This window comes from Equus caballus, chromosome 14 (assembly GCF_041296265.1).
Source record: "Equus caballus isolate H_3958 breed thoroughbred chromosome 14, TB-T2T, whole genome shotgun sequence".
Lineage (NCBI taxonomy): Eukaryota > Metazoa > Chordata > Mammalia > Perissodactyla > Equidae > Equus > Equus caballus.
Genome location: NC_091697.1, coordinates 101,423,148 through 101,435,237, shown reverse-complemented (window position 1 = coordinate 101,435,237; position 12,090 = coordinate 101,423,148).

The following is a 12,090-nucleotide window of genomic DNA, read 5'->3' as shown; positions in this document are numbered from 1 at the left end:
CTTGATCTGTGACCTCCGTGGACCTGCCTAAGTCCCCGAGTGGCGCCAAACCACCTCTGACCTCTAATAGACTTTGGGCCATCGGCGCTCCTTTCTCCAGCTGCTTATAGGCCCCTTGGTGTCTCTGCTTACCCCCAGGCCTCTCACTAGCTGGAAGGGACAGCACTCTGCCTTCTGTGTCCTGCTCTGTTGTGTGCTCCATTTCGCCTGTGTATGGTAGGGGTGGGAAGATGCAGACCAGGGGCACCCTTCCCTGGGCCTGCTCTGGGGTTACAGTCCTCCCGTCCAGGGCATGCAAGCACCCAGGGCAGGATCAGAATGGCACACATGGCGGGCGCTGTGCTCAGGCGACTGGGCCAGGGCTTCCTCAGGCATAGCGAAGTTTTTTTCCCAGAACCCTGGTCCTTCCCGTAATTTGGCGTACATGTCTGTAGATGAACCCCTAGGCTCCTGGGCCCATGGAAATCGGGAAATGTGGCTAGAAGGAGTAAGGTGGTGTTTCCTAATGAACACTGGGTGTCCTAGCCTCAGGAGAGGCAGCCAGGGCAGGTGTGTGTTCGGGCTGGATAACATTTTGAGCTATCTATCTATGTATTGGGAGTGCATCCCTGTTTTCCTTTTTCTTTCCCCCATTCAAGCAGATAATGCTGACTCTGTGCTCCCCGTGGGAGGTTTGTAGCAGGGCACAAGGCAAAGAATTTCCTTCCAGACTTTGGAACAAAAAAGCCTAAGCCCTTAGCCGAAGAAGATCCAATTTAAAAAAGAAAAAAAACACAGATTGTCCTGAAGAAACAGGGAAGGAAAGGAGCGATTTCCCCAAATTAGAAAGAAATTCTGTTCCGCTAGGAGGAGGTGACAGAGAGGAGGGTCTGCCAGCCCTGCTTCCTGGGAGAGTGACATCAGCATGGCACAGAAGCACCTCTGCAGAGACGCCTGGGTGCAGGCTGGAGGGGTGGGAGGGGGCCCCACGAGGCCAGCAGCACAGAGCGGCTGGGCCTCAGGGGCCATGCAGGCCGGGCAAGAGCAAGGCGGTCTCAGAGATAAACTGTGTAGACAGAGAAGCAGGACCAGGTGGGCCCCACCCCAGAGGCCTTGGCACAGCATCAGCTCTGGAAACTGGACCCCAGGAAGGACTGAAGTTATGCATTTTTTGTTTCTTTTTTTTTTTTTTTTTTTGAGGAAGATTAGCCCTGAGCTAACTACTGCCAATCCTCCTCTTTTTGCTGAGGAAGACTGGCCCTGAGCTAACATCCATGCCCATATTCCTCCATTTTTTATACGAGGGACGCCTACCACAACATGGCTTTTGCCAAGCAGTGCCATGTCTGCACCGGGGATCCGAACCGGTGAACCCCACGCCCCCAAGAAGCTGAAAGTGCAAACCTAACAGCTGCGCCACCAGGCCGGCCCCCATTTTTTGTTTCTTTTTTGTTTTTTTCCTGCCAGCCAGGAGAAATAAGAACTTGGCATTAAGAATCGAGTTGTTGGGGCCAGCCTGATGGCATAGTGGTTAAGTTCGCCCACTCTGCTTCAGCGGCCTGGGGTTCGCAGGTTCAGATGCCAGGCGTGCACCTGGCACCACTTGTCAAGCCACACCATGGCGGCATCCCACATAAAATAGAGGAAGATTGACACAGATGTGAGCTCAGCGACCATCTTCTTCAAGCAAAAAGAGAAAGATTAGAAACAGATGTTAGCTCAAGGCCAATCTTCCTCACAGAAAAAACAAATAAATAAGAATCAAGTTGTTGTAGAAAATGAAGCAAATTATTCTTAAACCTGGAGTTTGTGGACTGGGATCTGTGTCCTCTGTCACCCGTCTGTGCACCTCTTGCATTGACCCAAGAGAGAAAAGTCTGTGTTCACGCTCTGGCCCCAACCTCTGGCAGGACTCAGACCTTCTGTCCTGGACCCAAGAACAGGTAGCCTTGACCGTGACTGCCTTCATCTTATGCTTTCTTTTCCATTTCAATAATCATTCAGTGGAACGGTTTTAAATGGAAAGCATTCAGTAAACTTTGTTGAGTTTTTCCAGGACCTCAAATTTCAGAGGAACGTCACAAAATCATCTTCAGAGAAGGTGGGTGCTTGTCAGGGCATGGAAACTAGAGTCCTTAAAGAAAAGCTCTAATGAAACATTGCAGAGCACTGAGTTCCCTGCCTTATGATTGTGATGAAGGGTATGGCTTTGTTTTTAAACAACACCTAATCTTTAAAATGACTCTGCTGAGAAGCCTAGTATTTTTTTTCCAGAACATGTCCACTGTGTATATTAAATTGACTAAACATTCAGAAGAAGGAGCACGAATCAGACCCAGGAGAGTCTACTGCTCAGTGTAAGTAGGAGGGAGGGAGACGTTACCAATACTGAAAATACACTAAAATTCTGATTAAAACACCAGATCCAATTCCATGCCAGCCTCTTAGGAACACTCAAACTGTTGAAAATAAAATGGAAAAAAGCGATTATGGACTGGCATGAGCATCTAATTGTTTAGTGAACATTACACAGCCTGGATCCGATTACTAACGTCACTCTTCGTCGACATATGTCCGCTGATGAAGGAAAGTTCTTTTTTGGTTGCAAAGTGGCCTTCAGAAGTTGGACGCTCTGAGAGATGACAAACAGACACGTCTTTTTCTTCTTGCTCACCAGTGAAGTTCTGGCAGTTTTTGACAGGTCATAAACACACATGAAATGTTAAACTTAGTGGGTTGTTAGATGCTTTTCTTAAAGTTGAAAAACATTTTTAAAATAAATTTTCCTTATGTCTACTTTTTTCCACATCCTCAACTCTGACATTCAAGTGTACTTCACGAACTAACATGTAATAACATTTGAAAACCTAATTCAGAAAACCCTCATGGACCCAGACTCCACTCTTAGAGACTTTGCTAGGCGTGAGGCTAGGGGACCCCAGGGAAGCTTACGCTGGCTTTCATAGGGACAAATGGATGAATACGGTAAATGAGATTGTTTAAGAATAATGTTTACTTAATTAAGAGAAATTTCCCCATATGTTAGATATCTCCAGCAGTTAGTTCCTTTGAAGCTGTCCTTGTGTTGGTCTTTTTCTTAGAGTGCTGACATCCATTAGAGCCTCCCGGAAAGGGTCCTATCTGTTGGTTTCCCTGAGTTTCCACCTGGCTCTCAGGACACTTCTCAAATTCTTTTGCAGGCTTGTCTTCCACACCCACATTAACTAGTGGAACTACTCAGGATTCGATCCGTGGACTTCCTCTTTTCTCACTGTCTACAAACTCACTGGGTATTATCTGCCCCAGAGGTTTGACTTAATCCTTTGGAGATAATGCTCACATCTATGTCTCCGGCCCTGACCTCTCCCTTAAGCTCCATCATGTGTCTCCTGTCTCAGTGGGCCACCTCACATCTTCCGCTAGCCTAAGCCTGAAACCTGGATACCCTCCTTAATTCCTCTCTCCCTCACCCATCGCCATCCTAAATATCACTTTATCCATCCACTCTGTCTCTTCCCACTGTCACCACCTTATTCTGGCCATCACCATTTCTTGCCTGAATTTCTATACCAATCTCTTAACTGATACATCTGCTTCCAATACTTCCCCCCACTGAGACCAGACGGATCTTTCCAGAGTACAAATCTGGACATGTCACTCCTTTGTTAAAATGCCTTGTTCAGGACTCTCACTGCCCTCAGGATAAAGTCCAAACTTTGCCTAGGCTGACAAGGGCCTTCACGATGGAGACGGCACTCGCCTCTGAGCATCACCTCCCTGTCCATGCACACCAGACTGAACGCGTTGTGTTTGCATCTTCCGTTCCCTCTGCTTAGAATACCCTTCCCCTCACCCCTACTCTCTCCTGGATCTATTAAGCTTTCTTTTAGCTAAGACAACACCTCCACTGGGAAGCTTTCCCCGCCTTCCCAAGACTGCATAAGGTCCGTCTCCTGTGTGCTCCAGCATGCTTCTCGGTACCTCCCAGGTCTCAGCACTTAACACGTTGAACAGCAAGGGCAGGTTTATGCGCCTATTTTCTCAGATGAACTGTAAATGCCTTCAAGGAGAGACATGCCTTGTTCATTTTATCCCTGATGGTCTGTTCATTCTAGACACTCAATAAATATTTGAAGGAGGGATGGTTGCAGTTACCCTAAAGATCTGTTTCTGTTTCCTCATTCTAAATTCTGAATTGGCCCTGCTCAGGTCAGTTTCTCTCCCTGGTCCACTGAGCTGGGTTATGGGTGTGAGGGCAGCGATGGAATCCCTGAGGAAGGAGTGGAAGCAATGGGTGGCAGGTGAGAGTAGTGAGGGAATCTCGTAGAAGTGTGGGGGTGGAGGCAATAGGTGGCATGCTTCCTAGAATTACACAATGTCCTTCATTGATACAATAAACCGCACTTTATTTTAAGAATCATACATTGCATATTTTTCACTAATTCATATGCATCCTCCCATTAGTCCATTAGAGAGAAGCGAAACTGTACTTTCATTATAACACATAAAATTAAAATTACATTGTCGCTTCTTACTCAATATTAGTCACCCATCATCCGTCCATCCACTCACCAATATTACCAAATGCCTACTAAGGTCTGTGCTAGGTACTAGGTAGAGAGTGGACAATAAAACTTGTTCTCATGGTGCTCACTTCAAAAAACAAAGACGCCAAGGTATAATTCTCAATTATGAAATTCACTGTGAAAGAAAACAATAGGGCGATATGAGAAAGAATAATTGGGGGATGTGACTTGGCTACGGGGGTGAGGGGGTGCTTCTCAGAAAAAACTTCCATTTAAGCTAAGATGCGGCTTCTTTGGGAAGAATGACTGGTGTGCTGAAGCAGGGAGGATGAGAGCAGAACGGAAGATCTCCGGGGAATTACGACGGCAGTCTCAGCAAGGGCTTGGGCAGCACCCGCTGTGATGGAGAGAGGCAGGTGCAGTCCGGACATTTTTGGAGGTGGAACGGTTTGCACCTCTGATAAGTTGGATGTAGAGGTGAATCAGAGAGAAGGGCCAAGAATAAAGGCTGGTGTAGAGGTTAAACCAGGGATTCTGAAACCAGATCAACTGAGTCTAAATCCCACTTCCACCATTAGTAAGCTGTGTAGCCTTGGGCCAATTACTTAACCTCTCTGTGCCTTGGTTTCCTCATCTATAAAGTGGGTGATAGTAGTAACTACCTTAAAGATTTGTTAAAAGGACTAGACAGGTTATTATACATAAAATATTTCAGACATTGCCTGGCATATTAGTAGGTTTTCTTCCAAACTAAGAAAGGGGTAAATTTTCAGGTTTCTGACTTCGGCAATGGAGTAGTGCAGGGGACGTTTATTGAGATGGGAAAGACCAGAGGAGGGAGAGATCCTGGCACAGCGGAGATCAGAGGTCAGCTTTAGATACGAGTCTGAGATTGCTGCAGAACTTTCGGACATCCCCTTTGGGGAGGAGTCTGATCTCAGAAGAGATGCCTGGGCCTGGGATGTCAATCTGTGAGGCTTCAAAACACAGGCAGCATTTAAGGACCGAGGAATGGGAAAGACAAACACAGGAAGGTGTGGAAAGTGGGTGTGGAAAGTGTGAAAAAAGGGCCAAGGCCTGAGCCTGAGAGTTCTCAAAGCTGCGTAGAGAAGAAACCAACAAGTGATTTACGTGCTGTTATACGCGTGCGTTGGAAAAGCGGAAATAGAAACATCAAGTAAAATTTGAATAGAAGGAACACTGAAACAGAGGTCCTCCCTTCCATTTCTATTTTACTGGAGCCTGAAAATCTAATTCTCTGTTTAGTCTTGTTGAATTGACTTTGTGGCTTCTTCGATTACTGATTGGAGCCTCTTTATCCAAAGCTGTAAAAGGAAGCATGGGTCATCTGGAGATGAGGTGGTTTTGGTGGCTGGCTCTTCCATATAACTTATAACAGAAGATGGGGCATAGCTGAGCGTGAACCACAGGATGAAATGTTTTATACGCTGTGTTAAGGAAGCTCAGGCTTGATAACAACGAGGAGCCCTTAAAAGGTATCAAGCAGGGGTGAAGCACGATCATTTTGCATTTTAGAAAGATCTCTCTCGAACAAGGTGAGTAGTTTGGAAAGGAGCAAAAACAGAAGCTGGGAGATCACTGGTGTATCCGCAGCAGGGACCCAGGATGGAAGAGCGGGAGAAGCATTCCGCCGCGAGATGACCACGGCGAGGAACAGATGGGACTAGGTGACTGAGTACACAGAGAGGACGAGGGAGAAGACGACACCAAGGCTTCTGGTTTGTTCTCAAACTAGTCTGTGCCTTTAATACACGGCATTTTTCCTACCACTATGTACTATGCTTCACACAGCACCATCGATGCTTTCTGTAGCGATAACCCTTTAATTTTCTAATATGTTCTCATCCTGTCCCGATGAATGCTCAAGTCATTAAGTAGCTCAAACGGAAAATAAACATGCAGATTTACTTCATTTGGGCTCAGTTCTCTGGGCCCCAGCCTGGGTAGAGGAAACAAATTCTATTACCTCAACCACAGAAGCTGAAATCCCCAGAGAAAGATGCAAAGACTCCAGCGACTGACTCGGCCTCTGCATCATGTGGCTTAACTAAGTATAAAAGTATTAATATGCTAGACCTTATTTACCAAAGAAAATGATTTAGCTCATCACTACGAGAAAAAGCCAATGTTTCAAACAGCAATATTTTTGTAATAAATAAGAAATCCCTTGACAAACTCTGCTAAATCCCATTTGGATCTCTGTTAATGGGGAAGATTTTCTAACGACCTAGCTCATCACTGCTGGCTATATGCGGAACTGATTTGCAGCTATACATAAATATCCATAAATAAATAAGTGGCTGCCTCCTTGCTGGGAGCTCAAGGACCAAGGGGGAGGCATTTTTACGCCTAGATATCTTTCCATCCCCGTCATGCTGTTGACAATTATCATACGCATCATTCGTTTTCTTCTCACACTTCCCAATTCCTCTCCTCTGACTGTCTCTTGAACCTATTCCTATCCACCACTCCACTGAAACCGCACATCAAGGTCACCAATGGCCTCCATTTTGCTAAATCCAATGGTCAAGCCTCAGTCTCTGCCTTACAGACCCATCAGCCACATTCACGGCAGTCAGTCACTCCCTCTTCCTTGACCTACCTTCTTCATTCGGCTTCAAGGACACCTTTCCTCCTGCTTCATTGGTCTCTGCCTTCCTTGCTGCTTCTCTCCATGACCTCTTCATGTTCAGAATGTCCCTGGGCTCAGTTCTTAGTCCTCTTCTCTTCTCTATAACTTAAACCCTTGATGATCTCATTCAGTCTCATGGTTTTAAATAACATCTTTATCCTGGTGACTCTTCAATTTGTATCTCCTCAACGCCAGGCTTACCTCTACCCAAGTGCTACCTTGACATCTCCCCCTGGATGTCTGAGACGTCACAGATTCACCACGTCAAAAGCAGAACCCCTTATCTCCCCTCGAGAGCTGTTCTCCTCGTAGCCTTCCCCATCTCGGCGGACGGCAACTTGATCCATCCAGTGCTCATGCCAAAAACCTTGAAGGCACCCTTGACTTCTCTTTCTCTCACAGCCCACATCCAGTCAGTCAAGAAATCTTGTTGACAGTACCTGCAAAATACATCCAGAATCCAGTCTCTTCTTATCACTTGCACTGCTACCATCCTAACCTATCTGAGCCACCACTATCCATTGGCTAGGTTACTATAATATACTCTCAACTTGTCTTCCTGCTTACACCCTTGTCTATCCTTAGCACCCTAGCTCAAGTAATCCCTTTAAAAAGTAAGCAGCAACATCACTTGTTTACTCAAAACCTCGAACTGGCTCAGAGTAAAAGCCAAAGGCTTATAAAAGCCTACAGGCTCTTACTGATCTGCTCCACCCTTAGCTCACTGATCTCATCTCTTACTTTCGCCCCTGCTCACTCTGCTCCAGAGACCTGGCCTCCTTGCTGTTTCTCATACATGGCAGACAAGCCCTACCTTATGACCATTGCTCCACCTGTACACTATGCCTAGAATGTTCTTTGTCAGATACCTGGAAGGCCAAACCAACACTTCTCTCAAGTCTTTGTTCAAATGTCATCTTCATGATGAAGCCTATTCTGCCATATTTAATACTGTCACTTGCCCCCAACCACAGCTCTCCCAGTCCCCTTATCCTGCTTTACTTCTCTCTTTTTCCATAGCACTTATCACTTTCTCCTGTATGACGTAATCTGCTTATCCATTAGGTTCAGTATTAATTGTCGCCCCACTAGAATGTAAGTGCCACAGGACAGAGAGCTCTATTTTGCTCAGTGATGTATTATTCTCAGTACCAAGAACAGTGCCTGGAACATAGGAGACACACAGTAAATACTTGCTGAATAAATGAATTTTTAGCCACAAGGGGCTCCTGTTACAAGGCAAATATTATCGGGGACATGTGACACAATCAGCTTCAAGCTACCGATCTGAGCCATTAACGTATCTTACTAGAACTGGAACTACAAGCAACGTGTTTTTGACACCTCTCTTTTCCAGCTCCCCTTCAACATGTTCTCTGCCTCGGTGCTCTGGTCTGCTCCTCAGGACGTGGACGGGGTACAGTCAGCATCGCCTGCTTACGGTTGGTCCTCCTTGGAATAATTTGGTCCTCTTCCTCCTCACTTCCATGGGGTCCTCACTGTGGCCCAATTCCTCAAGCCCTTATAACTGAAAAGATGAGAAGTAGGGGCTCCATTGAAAAATATGTTGAAGATTTCTAAATTAGGTCAATGTTGCCAATATATCTGATTTAGTTTATTGACATCTAGAGGAAATACAAATGATCACTAGACCTTTCTAGCAAGAGAGAAGGAGAAGGGGTAGTAGGAATCAAGCAAAGGGCTGGGATGGGAGCTCTATGTTACCAGAGGTTTACACGAGGACCCTGGAAGAGAGAGGGGAGGGGCACGACTGGAAGGGACAGACCACCTCACGGGGCAGCCATGATGAGACACACGTCTTAGTTTTTTCAGCTAGACTCCTGTGCTAACTCACCAAAGGTCTTGTGGAGCCGCCATGGAGCGTCCAGCAACTAGGATAGCCTGGAGGAAGCTGCTCCAAAAATTCTTGGAAACACCTACTGAATGAGAAGTGGCCAGGTGGGAATGCGGCAAATGATCTTTCCCACTAGAGCTTTTCTGGAGATTCCATGCCACTTCCCCAAGGCTCTTGATACTGATGGAGCTCTAAAAACCATTAGGATCAACTAGAGGGAGGATGAGCTTTTGTTTCATTAAGTACTGAGCTCTTGTACATAACTAATCCCTAAAAATCTCTATTTCTTATACAGCACTCAATTGCTTAACCTTGATCAAAAAGTAATCAACATGGAAAGTACCAAATCATACTATTGGGCACATAGTGGGCATTCAACAATCACTAGTTGGTGCTTCCTACCTCTCTTGTTCTCCTCTAGTTCCCCGCCCCCTTAACTTCCCTTGAGATGACTATTTCCCATGTTTGTCTCTTTCAGGGCATATCTGTATTTCTTCTTATTTGGCCCAGATGTCAGATTGGCTTGCATTACTCCAGGCTGAATCATTTGATTTCCTGTCCATGTTCCTAATCTTTCCAGCTCCTCTTGTATCATTTCTCACTCATTCCTGCTGTTTACAACACCTCTCAATTTAAAGCCATCTGCAAATCTCATTAACGAACCACTGACTCCTGCTCCCCCACAATCACAGGACATACTGAATAAAACAAGACCTGACACTGATTCTCTTCCTTCCATTTGAGCCACCACAGCTCTGGTGTGTTACTACCATTTTTTAATACGATTATGTTATTACTACATGTTAACTCCTAGTCTAGGTAAATCTAAAATGTGACAATGAGGATTAATCATTTTTTTAAGTTATTATTCACTTTACAACAAACTTAATTATTAATTCCTTTAACTAGTTATCTTTCCTAGTATACTTAAAATACTCTTTAGCTTACAAAAAAAAAAAAAAAAAACCCTCAACTTTTCAAGGCTAATTGTAGCCTTGAATATAGATATTTAATGTCCTTTAGCCACTTCACCTCAGTCTATAAGACGTTGTTTCTTAGTAGAGTTTTGAAACTGAAACAGATTCTTCCATTTTAATAGTAAGCTTCTGAGGAACCCACCAGTTTTCTCACTGCTGATTCACTGGGTCTTGGTTTCAACATGTCCCACTCCTCTTCCTGATATACACAAAATATTTCCAAATCCTACTCCTTCCTCAAAACTCTGGGAGCCCCTTCTGTGTTCCAAGCACTGTGCTGGGTGCTGGGGGACGATAATGAGAAGAGTCTCTGTCCTCCAGGAGCCCTTAATCCAGGAAGGAGCATGAAGGGAAATGAAACTGTTGAGCACCTGCCATATTCTGGATCTGCAATGTGTTATCCCGTTTAGACCACATGGAAACCCCATCTTACAGGTGAGAAAACAAGGTTTCAGAGAAGTTAAGTAATTTGCCTTTTATGCAGAATATGAATAGACAACTTACAGAAGGAATACAAATGGACAATAGACATATGGGGGAATATTCAACCTTACTAGTTATCACAGAAATATATATTAAATAAAAAATACTATTTTTTACCTATCCAGATGGTGAAGAGAGAAAGGACACAGGACGCTGGTGGGGTTGCAGTAATTCAGGCTCTCCCACATAGGGCTGCAGAGAATATAAAGTGGTGCAGTCTTCCTGAGACACAATTTAATAATACGTAACAAGGACCCTTATGAGAGGAACTGACCTTAGCATCCGCAACAAGAGAATGAAGTAAACAATGCTACATCAATACGATGAAATTGCACAGAGCCTTTACAAATCATGTAGAATATGTAACGACCTACAAGATTTTCTGATTTTTAAGTGAAAAAGAATATTATAGTATATACTGAGATTACAATATATACAGGATTGTGTGTGTGTGTGTGTGTGTAGAGAAAGTAAAAGACTGGAAGAATAGACACCAAAATGTTAACAGAGGTTATTCATAAGAAGTGGGATGGGGCTCTTTCTATTAGCATCTTCTAAATTTTAATAATTAAAAAAAACAAACACACAAAAATCTTCATTCATTCAGATCCAGTTATTCTACTGCATTGCAATAAACAGTAATGCAGACTAAGAATCAAGTAACTTGCTCAAAATCACCAGTTTGGTATATTGTGTTGAGCCTGGCTTAATAACTCTAAAATCCATTGTCTTTCCATATCCCGTTCATCTTCACCCCCAGAGCCCCAACTGCGTCATCTCCAGAGTTCCTTTCTCTTTGGTTCTTTTTCCCCTTAATTTCTACATGTGCTATATCCCTTCCCACCTTTGTCTAATCATTCCAGCAGTAGTCACCCTATGAACTGGATGTTATATGTAATACAGAATGTAAATCATGCTCATTCGATGAAAAAGACAATTTCCCCCTCATGAAGAAAACTGGGACAACGCGTATCAGAATAGGCACAATCTGACAGTCTTCAAATAAGTCAGTTTGCTTCTTGCATTTTAAATAAAGCTGAAATCTGTTTGGTCTTAACCGTGATATTTGGAAAGTGTCATGCTTTCTTCTACACCAAAAGATTTCTTAACTTCATAATGTGCATTCTTGAAAGGACCACCTCCCCCAAACCAGGATCTGAGAAACCAATCCTTAATTGTATTTATAAATATGTTAAAATTACCCTATTCTTTTCACTTCCTTATTCAAAAAGTAGGATAAATATAATAGCCTCTCTCTCACTTGGAAAAGGATGACTTTTGGAGCCTCGAGTTGGCTGCGTTAAAAATTAGAAATGTCTTTGATGACGCGCAGCTGTCTTCATTACTTCATCACAGATGTCGAAAGCATTCCAGGAGGCTGACTTAATGTACCTGGAGAAATGGAGCACGTTTTCTCATTCTTTCTCCTGAAGCTCTTGTCAGTTAGATCAAGAAGGGACTGGTTTCTCCATTGCTCTGCAACTAGGAACTTACAAGATGATGGAGAGTAAGACAAATCCTTCCATTTCTTCACCACCATTTCCTTCTTGTTCTGGTAGGCACTTGTCGTCTCAGACCCATGGGCAGCACGCAGGGATCTCACTGCTTCCCCTTTAT